We start from the raw sequence: 19,661 nt of genomic DNA, 5'->3' as shown, positions 1-19,661 counted from the left end.
ATCTCTCGAGGTGTGTCTCTATAAGCTTAGCACATCTAGCCTCTAGGATTTTTGCCCATTCTTCAAGGCAAAACTGCTCCAGCTCCTTCAAGTTGGATGGGTTCCGCTGGTGTACAGCAATCTTTAAGTCATACCACAGATTCTCAATTGGATTGAGGTCTGGGCTTTGACTAGGCCATTCCAAGACATTTGAATGTTTCCCCTTAAACCAGTCGAGTGTTGCTTTAGCAGTATGCTTAGGGTCATTGTCCTGCTGGAAGGTGAACCTCCATCCCAGTCTCAAATCTCTGGAAGACTGAAATCTCAAGAATTTGTATTTAGCACCATCCATCATTCCTTCAATTCTGACCAGTGTCCCAGTCCCTGCCGATGAAAAACATCCCCACAGCATGATGCTGCCACCACCATGCTTCACTGTGGGGATAGTGTTCTCGGGATGATGAGAGGTGTTGGGTTTGTGTCAGACATAGTCCTTGATGGCCAACAAGCTCAATTGTAGTCTCATCTGACCAGAGTACCTTCTTCCATATGTTTGGGGAGTCTCCCACATGCCTTTTGGCGAACACCAAACGTGTTTGCTTATTTCTTTCTTCAAGCAATGGCTTTTTTCTGGTCACTATTCTGTAAAGCCCAGCTCTGTGGAGTGGATGGCTTAAAGTGGTCCTATGGACAGATACTATAATCTCCACTGTGGAGCTTTGCAGCTCCTTCATGATTATCTTTGGTCTCTTTGTTGCCGCTCTGATTAATGTCCTCCTTGCCTGGTCCGCGAGTTTGAGTGGGTGGCCCTCTCTTGGTGGGTTTGTTGTGGTGCCATATTCTTTCCATTTTTAAACAATGGATTCAATGGTGCTCTGTGGGATGTTCAAAATTTCTGATATTTTTTTTATAACGCAACACTGATCTGTACTTCTCCACAACTGTGTCCCTGACCGGTTTGGAGAGCTCCTTGGTCTTCATGGTACCCCTTGCTTAGGGGTGTTGCAGACTCTGGGGCATTTCAGTACAAGTGTATATATACTGAGATCATGTGACAGATCATGTGACACTTAGATTGCACACAGGTGGACTTTATTTAACTAATTATGTGACTTCTGAAGGTAATTGGTTGCACCAGATCTTAAGGGGCTTCATATCAAAGGGGGTGAATACATATGCATGTACAACTTTTCCGGTTTGTATTTTTTATAATTTTTTGAAACAAGTAATTTTTTAGATTTCACTATACCAATTTGGACTATTTTGTGTATGTTCATTACATGAAATACAAATACAAATCTATTTAAATTACTGTTTGTAATGCAACAAAATAGGAAAAACGCCAAAGGGGTTGAATACTTTTGCAAGACAATGTATAGGGCATAGGATGCCATTTGGGGCAGATTGTTTTCCCCATCTGCATATTCAATCCACACACTGTAAATACACTCCCTCCTGAATGCAGCACACTCTATATCACACACTAAACACAGCCTTCCCACAACCATCACATTGTAGAAGCTGATTCACGTTGGTCTGATTTATCTTGATCATGTCATGTATAAGACATGTATGCATACAATGTAGGATATTATGACGGCACTAGAATATCTTTCTTTCTCTCTCTCGAAGATATCTATAATGTTCTGCTCCACTGTGTTCCATCCATTTTTCATGCTTGAAATACTGTCTCTGGTTTTTCCTGTTCTTTCCCCTCCTGTTTACAATGGAATAGTTGCAGAAGGAGACAGATGGGGGGATTGCAAGTGTGGAAAAATAGTGTAAAAAAAGCAAATTGTGGAGGGAGACATTGAAGTTCCAACAATCATTTTTGGAGAAGCACATCAAAAAACTTTTCAAATTTGTAGTTTCACGTGTCAAAATCACATTTTCACATGTGTCACAATGTTCGTAATAATGATGGTCGGACCAAGGCGCAGCGTACTTTGAGTTCCACATACTTTTAATGAATAAAGTGAAACTTAAGTAAATACAAAACAAATAAAGAATAAACAAACCGTGACGACAATGCAGTGCGATCAGGCAACTAAACATAAACTATATCCCATAACCCACAGGTGGAAAAATGCAACTTAAGTATGATCCCCATTAGAGACAACGATTACCAGCTGCCTCTAATTGGGAATCATACACAAACACCAACGTAGAAAAATAAACCTAGAAATAATAAACTAGACTATGTCACGCCCTGACCTACTCTACTATAGAAAATACTGTCTTTCTATGGGCAGGATGTGACAACATGTGAAATAGCTATTTTCACATGTTGAGCTTGAATTTCACATGTAAAACCACATATTCACATGTATTACATTTAGAGTTCACATGTTAACACTCTTTCACATGTGAGGAGAATAACATGTTTTCACCTCACATGTGAATTTCAGTTTCACATGTGAAATTGGTAGTTTCACATGTTAATAACAACTTTTCCATGTGAAAATCAGATATCCATGTGAAAAACATTGCAAGTTCACGTTTGAAAATCAGTCACGTGTAATTTAACATTTGCAAATGTAGTTTTTCTTTTTTTTTTTCACATGTGATTGTTTTTCACATGTAATCTCGCATTTGAAAGTGAAAATCTAATTTGCAGTTTCATATTTAAGAAAACTACAACTGTGAAAACTTCACTTTCAGATGTGGAATTTCCATATTCACATGTGGGGTTGAAATGTAAGTAAGCATTTCACTGTAAGGTCTACACCTATTGTATTCAGAGCACATGACAAATACACTTTGATTTGTTATTCTCCTCACATGTGAAAAGATGGTGTTAACATTTATTTTTTAATTTCCATGGTTTTTACACCGGAAGGATGATTATGCAACATTATTATACATTATATTATAATACAGCAACAGCTTTTGAACACTCACAATGTCATGCGTTGATTGTTAAAATCCCAGCTCATAATCCTACTGATGGCGAGAGCAAGGAAACAAATACTGAAGAAAATACTTACTACACAGTTATACAATGTAGCTGGCTAGATGACTACAGGAGTGTGAAATATGGATGAGCTGTTCTCAGCGGAAGGGTTCTGAAATATTTTCTGACCGTGAATATATCATAGTCATCCACCTCCGTGGAAACAATTTAGGACACACAAAGGGGACAGCCCTGATGTGTCAGATGAGAGTTAATTTGAAGGTAGTCATCCAAATGTTCCCCTGGACAACGGTGGTCACACAGTGGAGGAGTTTGATGTTCCAGTGGGAGGAGGACGCCAACAAGCGCAATGAGATGGCCCGGCGCTCTGCCAACCAGCAGGCGTTTGCATTTCTCTGTGACAGGTGCCTGCCATAAATCTCTATATCCCTGGGCAGTACCGTAGGGCAGGGTTTCCCAAACTCGGTCCTGGGGGCCCCCTGGTTGCACGGTAATAAAATAAACGCGCAGCCAGGCAGGGCCCCAGGACATCCACCCAGGCGGGCCCCAGGACATCCATTGAGGCGGGCCCCAGGACATCCCACCAGGCAGGCCCCCAGGACATCCATTGAGGCGGGCCCCAGGACATCCCACCAGGCAGGCCCCCAGGACATCCATTGAGGTGGGGCACCAGGACATCCTCCCAGGCAGGGCCCCAGGACAACAATCGAGGCAGGCCCCAGGACATCCATCGAGCCGGGCCCCAAGACATCCATCGAGGTGGGCCCCAGAACATCCATTGAGGCCCGGCCCCAGGACATCCATCGAGCACAATATGTCCAAATTTCACATATGTCTTTGCTATTTACGAGACGTGACAGATAAACACTTCCTCAGATATTCCATACTGCTGCCAGCTCCTACCTTCAGGTCCAGGTACTGTCCCTTTCTCCAATCATCTCACTCCCTACCTCTATGTGTGTGTGTGTGTGTGTGTGTGTGTGTGTGTGTGTGTGTGTGTGTGTGTGTGTGTGTGTGTGTGTGTGTGTGTGTGTGTGTGTGTGTGTGTGTGTGTGTGTGTGTGTGTGTGTGTGTGTGTGTGTGTGTGTGTTAGTGGTGCGCGTGTCAGGTGCCCGCCCGCAATTGCTAATAATCCATCCACAACCGCCAGACTATATGTGATACAGTGAAAATCTGAGGCCCGCACCTGACCCTAACCCACAAATTTTTACTAATTTAATTTTGTTTCTGCTTATAATCTCTGACATTTTGGTAGGCTATTTCAAGAGCTTGGTATGATAAGGTTCTATCTGAATTTTTGTCCAAATGAAGTTACTGACATCAGCCTTGTTCTGTTCAATGGTCTGTACCTATATGGTATTCTAAATACCCCCATTTTGATCAATTCAAAATAATAAAATAAAATAGCTGACGCCATTCTAACCATTTCCAAATGACATCAGTTTGATCGGTTGTAAGGAAATAAAAAGCTGTGGGAATGACATATTTCTGATCATATTTCAGTTCAGCTTGGATGTACATTTTATGTGGTTGATATACTATCAGCTTTTTATGATGCTGATAAAGATAGCACCTCTACAGATGTTGAAAGAAAGAAATCCTATTTCTCCACTCCTGTTCCCTAGTCAGAACTTACATTTAGTGTACAATTTTATTGCAAGAAATGCTTAATTCTGCAGAAGTTAATATTAAGGCTATGTGAGAGGTTATAGAGCTTCAGTCAGTGTCCAGATTTCAGTTTCAAATGAACCCATCTGTTCAGTAAGCTACAGTTCCCTTGACGTGCCATAGGCCTATTTGAAGTCCCCGTCCTGTGACTGTCGAATTTGTACAGCGATTTGTATAGCGCCTCACAATCAATCAATCAAATAAAGCCCTTCTTACATCAGCTGTCACAAAGTGCTGTACAGAAACCCAGCCTATGAGGGGTGGCCAGTCCCCTTATGCCGATGCCGGGTAGAGATCATAGCGGAACATGGTCAAGATGTTCAAATGTTCATAGCTGACCAGCAGGGTCAAATAATAATAATCACAGTGGTTGCACAGGGCTTGGCGTAACACCTCAGGAGTAAATGTCAGTTAGCTTTTCATAGCCGATCATTCAGAGTATCTCTACCGCTCCTGCTGTCTCTAAAGAGTTGAAAACAGCAGGTCTGGGACAAGGTAGCACATCCAGTGAACAGGCCAGGGTCCCATAGCCACAGGCAGAACAGTTGAAACTGGAGCAGCAGCACAACGAAAGAAAGAAAGAATTAGAGAGTGCATGCTTAAATTCACACAGGACACCGGATAAGACAGGAGAAATACTCCAGATATAACAGACTGACCCTAGCCCCCCGACACATAAACTATTGCAGCATAAATACTGGAGGCTGAGACAGGAGAGGTCGGGAGACACTGTGGCCCCGTCCGACGATACCCCCGGACGGGGTCAAACAGGCAGGATATAACCCCACCCACTTTGCCAAAGCTCAGCCCCCACACCACTAGAGGGATATCTTCAACCACCAACGTACTATCCTGAGTTTAGCCCACGAAGATCTCCCCCAAGGCACAAACCCAGTAGGTGCGCCAACCCGGACAGGAAGATCACGTCAGTGACTCAACCCACTCAAGTGACGCACCGCTCCTAGGGACGGCATGGAAGAGCACCAGTAAGCCAGTGCCCCTGTAATAGGGTTTGAGGCAGAGAATCCCAGAGGAGAGAGGGGAACAAGCAAGGGTGGTTCGTTGCTCCAGTGCCTTTCCGTTCCCCTTCACACTCCTGGGCTACACTCAATCATAGGACCTACTGAAAAGATGAGTCTTCAATAAAAGACTTAAAGGTCGAGGCCAAGTCTGCGTCTATCACATGGATAGACAGACCATTCCATAAAAATGGAGCTCTATAGCAGAAAGCCCTGCCTCCAGTGTCTTGTGACTGTAGCGTACGTGTCGGTATGTAGGACCAAATCGGAAAGGTAGGAGCAAGCTCAAGTAATGCTCTGGAGGTAAGCAGGAAAACCTAAAAGTAAAGCTGCGAAATGGAGAACGGAAAATAAAGAAAATAATAATCATCATACATAACACTGCTATCATTCTCTTTTACCACCTCACCAAATCTTTCCCAAACATTACGTTTCTGCCCCCCCTTGTCATTATTTTCCATTCTCCATTTCTCAGATTTTCTTTTATTGAATTCAACTCTGACTTTGTGCTTTTCCCCCCAGTGGATCGACATTAACTTTTTCTGCCCGTTCCCAAAAGCATTTGGCGTTTGAAGTGTAAGCTATTTGGCGCGCGTACAGTTAGGCCCTAAACCTTAAAGGCTTACGCACTAATGCCAGATAGCCTAAAAAGAATGAAAGAAAAACCTCAATGTAGCCAGTAGATATAGATTTCACAAGAATTTTACATTTATGGACGTTTTTATTATTTCCTCTTCATTCAACCACCCACCCACGCACCCTTCATCCACATAGTATTTCATGACCCCAAACACGCCCGCCTCGATATGACTGCGGATTTTATGTGTCAATCCACAAATCACTAGTGTTTGTTCGTGTGCTACCTGGCATCCCTCCCCTCCTCAAGGCCTGTGGCCCACTTCTTTCCCCATCTGCTTGGATGAACTTTTCGCACCTCGGCCCGCGTGGAGAATATAAAGTGTCTCGTAAAACAGTAATCATCTCTATGGACAGACGCTCCGTTCGCCAGGCCATATTGGTTGGAGAACTCAAACGGAACTCGACTCTGTGTGTGTGTGTGTGTTGGTGGACTCAAGGCCAAGGGATCTTAACTTCTTGGAACATCGGGCAGAAAAGCAGACTGACAGACCAGCTTTGGGTCTGGCTCCATGTATTCCACATCCCCCAGGGCGGGGAACGAATTAACTAAGGAATGTCCATCAGTCCAGGATTGACCACACGATTGATTCGTTGACCATTATGCAACGGAGTGGACTGCAGAGCTTTCAACACCGCCATTAGAATGAGGAGGAGGTCTGTGAGAGTAGCTGCTGAAAGGTTTTGCATAAGAGACAAATGATATGTCCCAAATGGCACCCTATTCCCTACATCGTCCACCAACACACACTTGGGGAATTAGGGTGCCATTTGGGATGCAGCCTAACCATCTCAGGGGAAAACCGCTGTCATTTCATTTCTGGCCTGATACTCTGCTCCGATGCTGAGCTGGAAATGAGCCTCAACATGTGGGAGAATGTCCAGCCAATAACCACAGAGTTCTGATTGAGAACATTGAGATGTTTGCACTTGGGTTTCACCATAGAAATAGAATGAGAAAAACTATGGGGACACTCAAAATGGCCACCAGTCCACCCATCATGGCATAATTGACCTGAATGGGGATGTCCATTCTACTAATTCTCAGTGGTGGAAAACGTACTCAATTGTCATACCCAAGTAAAAGTAAAGATACCTTGATAGAAAATGACTCAAGTAAAAGTGAAAGTCACCCAGTAAAATACTACTTGAGAAAAAGTCTAAAAGTATTTGATTTTAAATATATTTAAGTATCAAAAATCAATGTAATTGATTAAATATACATAAGCATAAACCATTTCAAATTCCTTATATTAAGCAAACCAGATGGCACAATTGTATTATTTTTTGTTCCATGTATGGATAGCCAAGGGCACACTTCAACACGCAGACATAATTTACAAACAAAGCATTTGCGTTTAGTGAGTCCGTTAGATCAGAGGCTGTATGGATGACCAGGGATGTTCTCTTGATAAGTGTGTAAATTGGACCATTTTACTGTCCTGCTAATAATTCAAAATGTAACAAGTACTTTTGGGTGTCAGGGAAATGTATGGGGTACATTATTTTCTTTAGGAATGTAGTGGAGTAAAAGCAGTAAAATATAAATAGTAAAGTACAGTACAGATACCGAAAACAACCATTTAAGTATTTTTACATAAGTACTTTACACCACTGGTTAATTATAATTCTATGGGTTCCATGTTGGTTGGTTCCTACTCAAGTACAAAGTTGTGGTGGATCTAAAACTGGCACAAGAGCTGCTATATGCTTGGAAAATGGAGCATCAGAGACACCTTTCAGTTTTGATGCTTAGCTAGCCAGCTATATAGGTTGTTGACAGATAGTTTAGAAAACACTTATTCACTCTTTTGTTATAGTGCAGCCCTGGCAATTAATTCACTTGAACTCAACTAGTAAACACACAATGTCAGGACGCGGTTGTAAGCCGTGGTCCACCCTCCTTATCTTCCACAGTGATCAGCCAACCTAAGCCTTACCATTACGGTACTGGACCCGGCTGAGATATGTGGGGGAAAACAAGGCCCACAGTGTAGAATAGGTTGGGGATAATAATAATAATAATAATAATATTGGGGATAACCTTTTGTTTGAGTCTCATTGGATTAATGCCAGTGACATCTATAGTTTCATAGCCTTAGCTAATAGGAAAGAATGTGAACTAGTTTTCAAAGCAGAGACGTCTTTGCACCGCTTCCTGGAATCTATGCAACCAAGTCACAGGATGAGAAGTGGAAGCACTGGCAGGTGGAATCCTCAATGAACATCGGTGAGAGGAGACTTCATCAAAAGATATCGCACCATTCTACCAGCCAGCTGTGAAGCCCGTCGATAAGTATGGGATCTGGTACGGAGTGAGAAAGTACAGGGTGGAGGTGAAGAGGGGAAGGACAGGAGAGCTGTTAAAGGTGCCGAATGCAATCGCTTTGGGCATCTACAGTGGTAGGGTTTTCTACACCAGACAGGTAGCTGCTTCATCTGTAACCTTGCATCAAGCCAAAGAATGTACAACCATCAAATGCTGGCTCTGTGGATCCCTTGGCCACAAAGCCAGAGAATATAAAAACACCAGAACAAATGCACCCTATGTGATAAAAATGGCCACTCCTTCTAAAACAGGCAGCTTACAGTGAAGAATCAGCAGATCAGGAATGCAAACAGCAGAAGGCCGAAGACAAGACATCTGAGAGAGACCATTACAGTCATTGAGCGAGGAGTGAGAGCGCAAAAGAAGAAGACAATTTTCAACTCTTTTCATCCTGAGAGCAAGGTTAATATATGTTAACGGTCCTCCAACGTGGACCCAGAAGGAGCCGGACACACGAGGACAATGAGATCACCCCCTGCCGTCCACCCCTTCTGAGATGGCCAGCACGACTGCTCAACCCGGTCAAGTGACGTCACTCCTCACCATCTACAGGTAATGCAAAAAAAAAGATGTGAAACGTAGCCCTACATAGGATGTCACCCGATATTTTCTTTAGGAGGCCACACCAGTTAAACATCCTGAAGCATAATGTGTGGCTTTTAATTGAAAGACATTTTTAAAAGAACACTAAACCATTTTTAAACGTAGACTCTTGAGTAAAAGGAACGTCTGTGGTGGAACTTTTATCCATAGGGTATTCGGTCATCATAGAATGTTATCTTAATACTGTAATAGAAGCTCAAAATAAACTAAAAAGGGAGAAGAAGCATTTAAATAAAATGTGGAAGGGTTGAACAATGTGATATTCTTGTTATTGTAAATTCCATAAAATGAATTCTCAGTCATTTGTGATGTAATGTATTGTATTGATGTTAATCAACTCTTTTGATCCCAAAAACTAGGGAAATATTTTTTTAAAAACAAGCCTATTGAATATGAAATAAAGATATTTTTTTACACAAAAAAAAGTTACAAAATGAGATGGTGCAAAGCAACTGTCTGTATCTCATGAAAGAGAAAATAATCTTAGAGCTATGTTTGTAATGCTGATAAAAAAATATATAACATGTCTCCGAAAATGATGCGATTGTCTCCTGATGTGTTTATCGTTAAGCGCATACATGTGTCACGGAGGGGGTCAGTGTGTTGCTAACAGCTTAGCTTCCTCCACTGTTCGACTGCCTCGTACAGGGCTAAAACCAGTGATCCTCTGCTTCGTAACAAACGTGACCGCCCTCCTTGACAACGTTCCAACGGGTTGAGGCGCCAAAAAGGTAACAACTGAATGGCTCCATCCGCAACATTTCAAGCTAGCTGTGGAGTGAGTTTATAGTTCATTCCTAACTTCGTTCGACATGCCCATTCACTTCCCATGCGCATAGCCTACACAGATCTGCCTGTGGACTGTTGCAGTGAGTGATGGAAGTGGTGGTTCAATGTGTGTGACTCTGTGTAGTCAAGCATGGTTAAATGTTAAATGAAACGTGTTTCACTCGTTTTCTGTCAAAGTGTTATTACTATTATGGACAATATATTCGTTTCTAGGGAACATTGGAATGGTGGCCGTGTTCCAATGCAGTGCTTGACTGTCTAGTCAAGTGTGGTTGAATGAAACGTGTCTCACTGGTCAAAGTGTTATTATCGTGTCTCAATGGTTTTCTGTCAAAGTGTTATTGTCTTCTTAGACACCAGACTACTCACACCCTCCATGTCTGAGTGACCAGGCTTAATCAAATGTTTCCCTCCTGCTTAAACTATCATCACAAGATGCCTCTTTTCCCTCTCAGGGATTTACGCCAGTGCTTGACCTAGACTCATAGCTTTGTTTTTTATGGGCTGCCTGAGGTCATTTCATTAAGTTCTTTGGCCGGAAGCCTTCGTTCGGCCTCCCATACGCTGCTCACGCGCTGCTGTTTCATTTGAATGGATCAGAAGTGGATCAGCGATTGATGCTGCACTGCAGCAATGTGACACATTGGCAACGTCCCAAATGGCACCCTATTTCCTATTTAGTGCACTAGACCAGCCAGTCACCATAAGGCCCCGGTCAAAATACAGGATAATCATATTGCATTAACTTATGAGAACCATCGGTAGAACAATGGAATAGTTTGAAGGTGGCGGTGGCATGTGAGGATAATCTGGCACGGTTCTAGTTCCATAGCTCTCTGGCTTCAGAGACCCTCTGGGACACTGAGTCTCTACAGATGAGGTGAAGAGGTCAATGGAGCTTGACCCAAACAATGGTAATTCCATGGAAACTTGTGTGGGAAAGATGTCTTGAGGGAAAGATCCTGAATCTCCTCATTGCCCACTAGAAAAATGTGCCTATAAGTGTTTATATGTTTATTTCATACTATGTTGAGGTAAAAATTGCTTGCATGGATGTCAACCCCAATACATGTTCATGTCATCGTCACCCAATCAACTACATTGCAGTTGAAAAAGACTGACTACTACCAGTGATTGTTGTATGCTAGCTATGCTGACCAGTTATAGGAGTTAGCAGTCACTTCATCAACCTGAAAAATAACAACTTCTAAATGTTATGCAGTGAAAACAACATTTTCCAAAATCGGACTTTAGTAACCACATTAAGGGCCTGTTACAACACATCAATCATAACAGATTTGACGATGACCACTTTGTTAGATCAGATTTGTTGAATGTGCGCAAATACGATTCCGACGTCCCCCACGGTCTGCGTTCCATGGACCTCTTTACCACATCTTTTGGCTCAGGGCCAGCTGAGCCATGCTGCTCTGGTATGGTCAGGCAGAGAAAGACAACACTCCTGGTAAAACCCTCTTTTGTTTGTTTGCTGGTGGCGGTGACATGAAAACAGAGACAGTGTGCACACACAAACACACGCAACAAAGTATGTTTCTAAAAACACACCAACACACACTCACTCACTTTCACTCTCTCTTGTATAGTAAAGTCAAATGTATTTAAAATGCATTTAACAAGGGTCACAAAACTTTACATAATTCAAAACAGGCCCCAATGGTGACCTACCTACCTACATGTGTGTTCAGCCAGGTGGGTTGTGAACATGCTGTTGTTGACAAAGCCGACTCAGCCAATAGTTAGTCATAGACTGTGGTATTCATGACCAACAGGCCACTCCAGGAACCCCATAAAGAGATCACAGGTTTTACCTGTTTAGTAACAATGTTGTTAACAAAGGAGGACTTAAGGGATGAGCTGGCATGAAAACAACAATAAATGCCAATGACTCAGTAATCACATAACAACAACGTAACAACACCTTACTCAGTAAAGTATATTTATTCCTATGGTTGGATGTTTCTCCTGTCTATCTCTCCCTCTTCTCCATCCCATAACAACAACACTATAGCTTACATAGAGTACAGTCAATCTAGCCTATTACAATGCGGTATCTCTCTCTCTCTCTCTCTCTCTCTCTCTCTCTCTCGAGCTCTCTCTGAGAGTTCATAGGTATGTATAATAACATTGGCTACCCTTCCTTCTGGCTGTTAATTCCTCCTCCCGTTCTAGAGGACAGGCTAGTTTGAGCCAAGAGGAAGGGGAAGGGGGAGGAAAGGGAGGGAGGGCGAGGGGGAAGGAGGGATGGTAAGAGCAGACGGAGCTCAAATTCAGTCCTGTCAGTGAGTAGAGGCACTCAGAAATAGCAGAGAAGAGAGGGAGCACAGAAACGCATGGTGAACTAATGGATTACTCTCACAGACTCTTGTGAACTACACAGCACCGACATACCATCAACCACACAACCTGGCAAATACAGTACAGACATACAATATTCACACTGATTTCACTTCAGCCTCATACACTCAAAAAGCTCTCTACAAATTTAGATCACACAGACTTTGAGACAGACAGTTCTAACACAGGTCTCTTAATCTACATTAGAGTAAATAGACAAACGGATTCTCTGATTCTGACACAAACACAGACACAATGGAAATGCATGGGCTTCAGTGTTGAACTGAAGGACCAAAGATGTGAATTTCGGTGAGGACTCTCTGACACCTTTGTGAAACATCACTGAAGAGCACCACAAGCAAAAGTAAGTACTGTACTTTACCTTTTAACTCACTTGAGCGTTTGTAGCTAGCTACCTTTTTACTTTTCCTTGTAACGTTATGACCAAGTAAAACAACACATTTCACAGCGCCTATCCGGTGTAAACATATGTATTTTTTTCATCCTCATATGTTACAGTAGGTGTGCGTTTGTCTGAACATGGCAGTTTACAACAATATTCAGTGAGCGTGTGTGTGTGTGTGTGTGTGTGTGTGTGTGTGTGTGTGTGTGTGTGTGTGTGTGTGTGTGTGTGTGTGTGTGTGTGTGTGTGTGTGTGTGTGTGTGTGTGTGTGAAGCATGATGACAGGCAAAATGAGATAAGATTATACTAAAAGCGTTGTGATAAACAACCTAGCCTATAGACATTCAGATGCAGAAAGTCAACAAAATTCTTCTATATGTACCTAGCCTATATGTCAACACTCTTGCCACGCTTATCTCAGTTTGTTCATTCCTTGTATAACTGACCAATCCAAGGTCAGTAACTGTGTATGTAGGGATTCTTATGGGAGCTCCTAGTCCTGGGAATTGTCACTGCGTTTAGACCAGCCAGTCATCAGTCTAATACATTTTTATGTAAAATAATGAGTCTCTCTCCTTTCCTGAGAAGACCAGAAAGGCCAGAACGCTATATGCTCCGTATTTCACCTTTAATGACAATATTTGACTAATGAAGAACGTTTTAAACGTTTGCATTTAAGGTGATATAAATAGCATATAGTGTGTGGACCTTTCTGTACTTTTCATTAGGTTTTTGGTAGGCTGTGGTTATGACTACGACCATTTCTCTCTCCTTTCTTCCCCTGCTGTAGCAGGACACGCATGAGGAGGTTGACCATGCACTGACAAAAAGGTGAGAGCCGAGACTGAGGCAGGGAGAAGGGAGAGAAGATTTATACTCACCTTGGTTTGTTCTTCTCTTCTGGTGTGTACGTGCCTAGCCTACATTCTGTCACACTGACCAAAACTCTCTTGATGCTAATTAATAGATGTATGAACCCGGATAATTATTCAAATATACACTCATAAAGTATAAATTGTACACAGACAAAATCAAAAAACTGAGGCTGAATCCATTTAGTCGACTGGTCGATTGTTTGGTCAATAGGCTGTTTGTCGACCGAGATTTCTTTAGTCGAGCAGTTGCAAATTATCCAAAAAAAGTAACATGTCTGATTCGTGCCTGTCTCTGTGGACTATTCCATTACGGAGGCCATGTGGATGGCACAGTCCATCACCCTAAGACATGTGCTACTGAAATTGCAATTGGTTATATCATGTAAGAATAATGGTGCAACACTAATAAATATAATATTATTTTATAACAAATGCGCTACCTCCAGCGCTGTCTATGGTTCTTAAACATAATTTTCAGTGAACCGTTGAATTGGTGCCTTTCCCTATATGTTGCTACGTGCATATTAGCGAAGTTAACCCGCATATTAGTGTTGAGAACAATGCAGCGGAGTGAGGAGACGAGGAAACAGCTCTTGACAAAATTGTCTAAGAAAATTGAGTAGAGGGGAAACCAACTTAATTAGGTCAATAATCAATAGCCTAACTATTAAACATGCCTGGCTTTATAAATCATCCATGTATAATCTACAGAAATAAGACAGATCCTGCCTCTGTTGCTTGTTCGTGTTTGTGTCAAAAGCCTACTGAATCCGGTGAGCACCAAGCCTCACACAACCGCAAAATGTTGGATAAAGCCATTTCACAAATTTGTCTCTTTTTCATCTTTGCAGTGCTGTGATAAAGGCGTTACAATTGTTTTTCGTTAGAACAGACTCTCTGATATTATTTATAATTTATTTTGTGTTTACACTGTTAAAACGGGCAGAAAAAATTATATTGTAATCTAACTGCACCTGTTTGTCACACGCAATATGTACGCAGCTCTCCCTCCTATACCCTACTTTTTCTTGATCTCCTTCTTCTTATTGCTATTATTACTATTATTATTATGATCATCATTATAATAAGTAATGTCATTATCATTAGTAGCTTTCTTACAGTAATAGCCTTGTATAACCACCATCGAGCTGCAGTCCTAAGAGTGTGTCCGGTTTCATCTTAATACCGTAAAACATACCTATATTTCAATATTTAGGCTACTGCATCAATCAATAATTCGTTCATGTCATCACACAGCATACAAGTCATTCATACTTTCAAATGCAATCAAGCATTTTAGTTTTAAAATGAAATAAAGGAAGCTTTGGATAAGTAGCTCCGTACAGAAAATAAACCGCAATTCACGAATGCATGTAACTGTTTAAAGTCTTTGCTGTAATAAAGGCTTTATATATATTTTTCTCTCGTTATAACAGACTCTCTGATACACTTCTAATTCATTTTGTCTTGTTTATACTGTTCCAAATGGTTTTGAAAAAAGTATAATATTGTAATCCAACAGCAGTTGTTTGGCACACAATACTCACTCAGCACTTCCTCCTATACCCTCCTTTTTCTGGAGCTCCAGTAATTTCCACAACTAAGTCTAAATATCTTCCACACATCTGACTTCCACATTCCCTCCTGAAAAACCAGAAAACATACACCCGTATCAAGTTTCTTTTTCACGTCCTCCGGATCCATTTTGCTGTCACGTGTTACGGTGTTCGAGTTTGTTATAACCAATTTATAGATGTGTTACGTCCGTTGTTGAGTGAGTGAGACCAAAGCGCAGCGTGGAAAGTGTTCATCATACTTTATTAAATGAACACCAAAAACCAACAAAATATAATCGAACGTAAAGCTCTGTAGCCTAAACAGCAACTATATAAAGACAAGATCCCACAAACTAGGGTGGAAAACAGGCTGCCTAAGTATAATTCCCAATCAGAGACAACGATAGACAGCTGCCTCTGATTGCGAACCCTACCCGGCCAACAAAGAAATAGAAAACTAGAATGCCCACCCAAATCACATCCTGACCTAAATAAATAGAGAAATAAAAAGGCTCTCTAAGATCAGAGCGTAACAGTACCCCCAAAGGTGCGGACTCCGGCCGCAAAACCTGACTCTATGAGGGAGGGTCCGGGTGGGCATCTAACCTCGGTGGCGGCTCCGGTTCAGGGCGTAGACCCCGCTCCGCTTGCTGATCCCTCCGTTTCCGTGGAACCGGAACGTGGATCGTCGCTGGAGGCTCCGGACCGTAGATCATCGCCGGAGGAACCAGACAGTAGATCGTTGCCGGGGACTCTGAACTGCCGACCGTCGCAGGAGGCGCCAGGCCGCCGACCGTCGCTGGAGGCTCCGGACCACGGACTGTCTCAGGAAGTTCCGGACCGTGGACCGTCGTAGGAGGTTCCAGACTGTGGACCGTCGTTGGAGGTTCCGGACTGGGAACTGTCACCGGAAGCTCTGGACTGGGAACTGTCGCCGGAAGCTCTGGACTGGGAACTGTCACCGGAAGCTCAAGACTGGGAACTGTCGACGGAAGCTCTGGACTGGGAACTGTCTGAACTGTGGAGGCGCACTGGAGGCCTGATGTGTGGGACCGGTACAGGTGGCACTGGGCTGATGACACGCACCTCAGGGCGAGTGCGGGGAGGAGGCACAGCACGTACTGGACTGTGGAGGCGCACTGCAGGTCTGATGCGTGGGACCGGTACAGGTGGCACCGGGCTGATGACACGCACCTCAGGGCGAGTGCGGGGAGGAGGCATAGGACGTACTGGGCTGTGGAGGCACACTGGAGGTCTGGAGCGTAGAGCTGGCACAACCCGTCCTGGCTGGATGCTCACTTTAGCCCGGCAAGTGCGGGGTGCTGGCACAGGACACACTGGGCTGTGAAGGCGCACTGGAGACACAGTGCGTAGAACCGCATAACATGGTGCCTGAACGGTCACATGCTCCCTAAAGCGAGTGCGTGAAGGAGACACAGGACGTACCGGACTGGGGATGCGCACCTGAGGCCAGATGCGTGAATCCGGTGCATATGACACCGGACTGGTGTGAGCATGGCAGTTTAAGATTATGCTCTGCAGCGCTCTCAACGCCAGCACCTCTCTACGGAATTGAGCTCCTCACTCAACTCCGTGACTGGCTCTGGTTCAACCCTCGGCTCCGCCGACCACTCCGTGTGAGACCCGTCCCCCCCAAAAATGTTGGGGCTGCCTCTCTTGCTTGCGTCGTGTCCTATATTCCTGGTCTTGTCGCCGTACCTCTCTCTCTCTCGCTGCCTCCGCCTGATTCCATGGCAGGGTCTTGTCCCCTGCCATTAACTCCTCCCAGGTCCAGGATGTACTCTACTCCTGGGCATGCTGTTTGGTCACTTGGTGGTGGGATCTTCTGTCACGTCCGTCGTTGAATGAGTGAGACCAAAGTGCAGCGTTGAAAATGTTCATCGTACTTTATTAAATTATCACCGAAAACCAACAAAATATAAACGAACCTAAAGCTCTGTAGCGTTAAACAGCAACTATACAAAGACAAGATCCCACAAACTAGGGTGGAAAACAGGCTGTCTAAGTATGATTCCCAATCGGAGACAACGATAGACAGCTGCCTCTGATTGGGAACCCTACCCGGCCAACAAAGAAATAGAAAACTAGAATGCCCACCCAAATCACACCCTGACCTAACCAAATAGAGAAATAAAAAGGCTCTCTAAGGTCAGGGCGTGACAAAGATGTCATTATGATAGGCTATAGGTCAAGCCCTAATGGTCAAGCCCTATTCGTCACGTGCATGTGATGCAAACATGTTTCACATAAAGAGGGCAAGAGTTGAGGGAATAGGGAACGTTTTTCCAAAACAAACAAGGTATTTCAGTAACATAACTTTTCATTCAGAGAAAAAAGTAAGAAACTAAATGGCTGTAATTATGTTGCAGCTACAGCATGGACAGTGTGGTAAATACTTGCTGTGCTGTGGAGCCTGTTCGATGCAGCAGGGAGGAGAGAGAGACAATGTGTTCCAGTCACACAGGGACTCTTGACTTTTTTATTTTACAGTGTCGCCATCAGGCTCCCTCCCGCTTGAGTAATTTGTGTGTCTTAGTTATTTAATCAAACAGTGTGCTTAAAGAATCAGACAAGCTCAGGTCAGGGCATATATTTTATTCAAACACATAGGGTGTTTATATATGGAAAAATACACGTTTCAACATTTTGACTAATCGATTGGTCGAAATTACAGACGACTTCTCTGTCGACCAAAATAAAAACAAATGGTTGGGGACAGCTTGCTCAAAAATGGCTTTGATGGCTTTCCATATCTTTCATCTAAATAATAATACAACATTGAAAATCTTCCAACATAAAATTGCATTTATGTTGATGACCATCCTTATGAATGGTTGTTTATTATTAAAGAGATTCTCCGGTACTTTTGTATACAAAAAGTGGTCCCCGAAAATTGCTTACTATGTTTGGAAAGTATTCAGACCCTTTGACATTTTCCACATTTTGTTAGGTTTCAGGCTTATTCAAAATAGTATTTTTAAAAAACATTTTCTCACCAATCCACACACAATAAGGACAAAGCAAAAATGTTTTGTTTTTTTGGTTGCTAATTTATATAAAAATAAATATCACATTTATATGTATGACAATTGGGTACTTTTTCCACCACTGGCTATCGGTACATTATAATTAAAGTAGGTACCACTCAACATACACTTCATTATAACTAGACAAATCCTGTATAACACCTAGTAATAACATTGTACTTATGCAGATATGTGGTGTACTAGTGTATTTATTCTCCCACTTGGATCTTGCATCCACAAGGTTTAAATTGAGGGCCAGGTTGTCAGAATGGGTACTGTAAAGGTACACATTAGTTACAAGTAAGTACCCCTCGAGATACACTTCATTTTAACTAGCTAAAACCTGCGTAACAACTAGTAATTACATTGTACTTAGGCAAACATTACATGTGCTTTCAAATAGTGTCTTATTCCTTATCTGGGATTACACTTGTATTAGATCTGTTTTCGTCAGCTCAACCAAGTTAACCCTTTATTTTGGGGGCAAGTGCTAGCAACAATGTTGACTGGAGATATGTTTTGAACAGTGCATATTCATGGTTTAGTAATTTGAGTTTATTGAGCATAGGTGATAATCTCTCAGACACGCAGTGCATCCACATGGGCTCCCTTTGTCACAACCTACCCATTTGTAACAAGCATGGTAACAAGCATTCATTGTTACACTTCTCTAATTAATACCAATTACATGTTGTTATCACATTTTATACCACGGGTGGGTCTAATCCTAAATGCTGATTGGTTAAAACCACATTCCACCCGGTGTCTATTCAACAAGTTGCCACCGGCTAAATCTATGATGTTAAAATGCCTATTTACTCTGTTCAATCTCACTGCACAATCCACTGTCTCATCAGCCCAGCCAGGCAATTTATAAACTTGATCCCCACAAGACATTATCTCACATTCGTTTAGACTTCAACAGCGGAGATTTGTATGAACCTTGCTGTCTGTCTCTCTGACATTTGCAACGTTGTTTAAATATTAAAATTCTATCTCCAGTTGTCCCATAGTATTGACCATGTCTGGAATCTGGATGAGACAGACAGGCAGCGTTTCTCAGCCAGTCGAAATCATGAATCAGCTGGCATCATTTTTATGGATATATACAAAGAAATGCCAATACAAAAAAGGTCAAATGAAACTTCAGTTTGAAGTGATTATGTTAGCTGTGTTGTTGGCTAGCTCCTCTGAACAACAGTGTCCTGACGAGTGTGCACATTTTCTATGCCAGGCAAAATCGCACCTCATTAGCTCATTGTTATGGATGTATCCAATTAAATGTCACTAGAAAACATCTTAAACAAATGCAAATGCAGCTACTTTGCTGCAATTTTTGACGGGACTGTAAGTTTGCCGTAGTTGGCTAGCTAGCAAGCAAGATATAAGAACGTTGCCTGCCAGTATGGCAATGGAACATTTAGAACAAAAGACTGTCGCGTCCATATATACTAAACAAAAAGTCTGAACGACTGGGTCACGTCTCTG

At 42.6% G+C, this 19,661-nt stretch overlaps 1 protein-coding gene and 1 long non-coding RNA gene across 2 annotated transcripts in view; one reads left to right on the top strand and one right to left on the bottom strand.

Annotated features, from left to right (window-relative positions):
- Positions 1–19,661, bottom strand: part of LOC118360134 (uncharacterized) — a 60,308-nt gene that overhangs the window by 9,384 nt on the left and 31,263 nt on the right. The gene's annotated exons all lie outside the window — the stretch shown is intronic.
- The window catches only part of LOC118360133 (vasopressin V2 receptor-like), a 41,343-nt gene continuing 33,895 nt past the window's right edge, over positions 12,214–19,661 (top strand). Inside the window, 2 exon segments of the mRNA XM_035739304.2 lie at positions 12,214–12,656; positions 13,486–13,526. The gene's annotated coding sequence lies outside the window, so the exon portion shown is untranslated.

This window comes from Oncorhynchus keta, chromosome 27 (genome assembly GCF_023373465.1).
Source record: "Oncorhynchus keta strain PuntledgeMale-10-30-2019 chromosome 27, Oket_V2, whole genome shotgun sequence".
NCBI classification, from domain to species: domain Eukaryota; kingdom Metazoa; phylum Chordata; class Actinopteri; order Salmoniformes; family Salmonidae; genus Oncorhynchus; species Oncorhynchus keta.
This window is presented reverse-complemented; position numbering and strand designations above follow the sequence as displayed.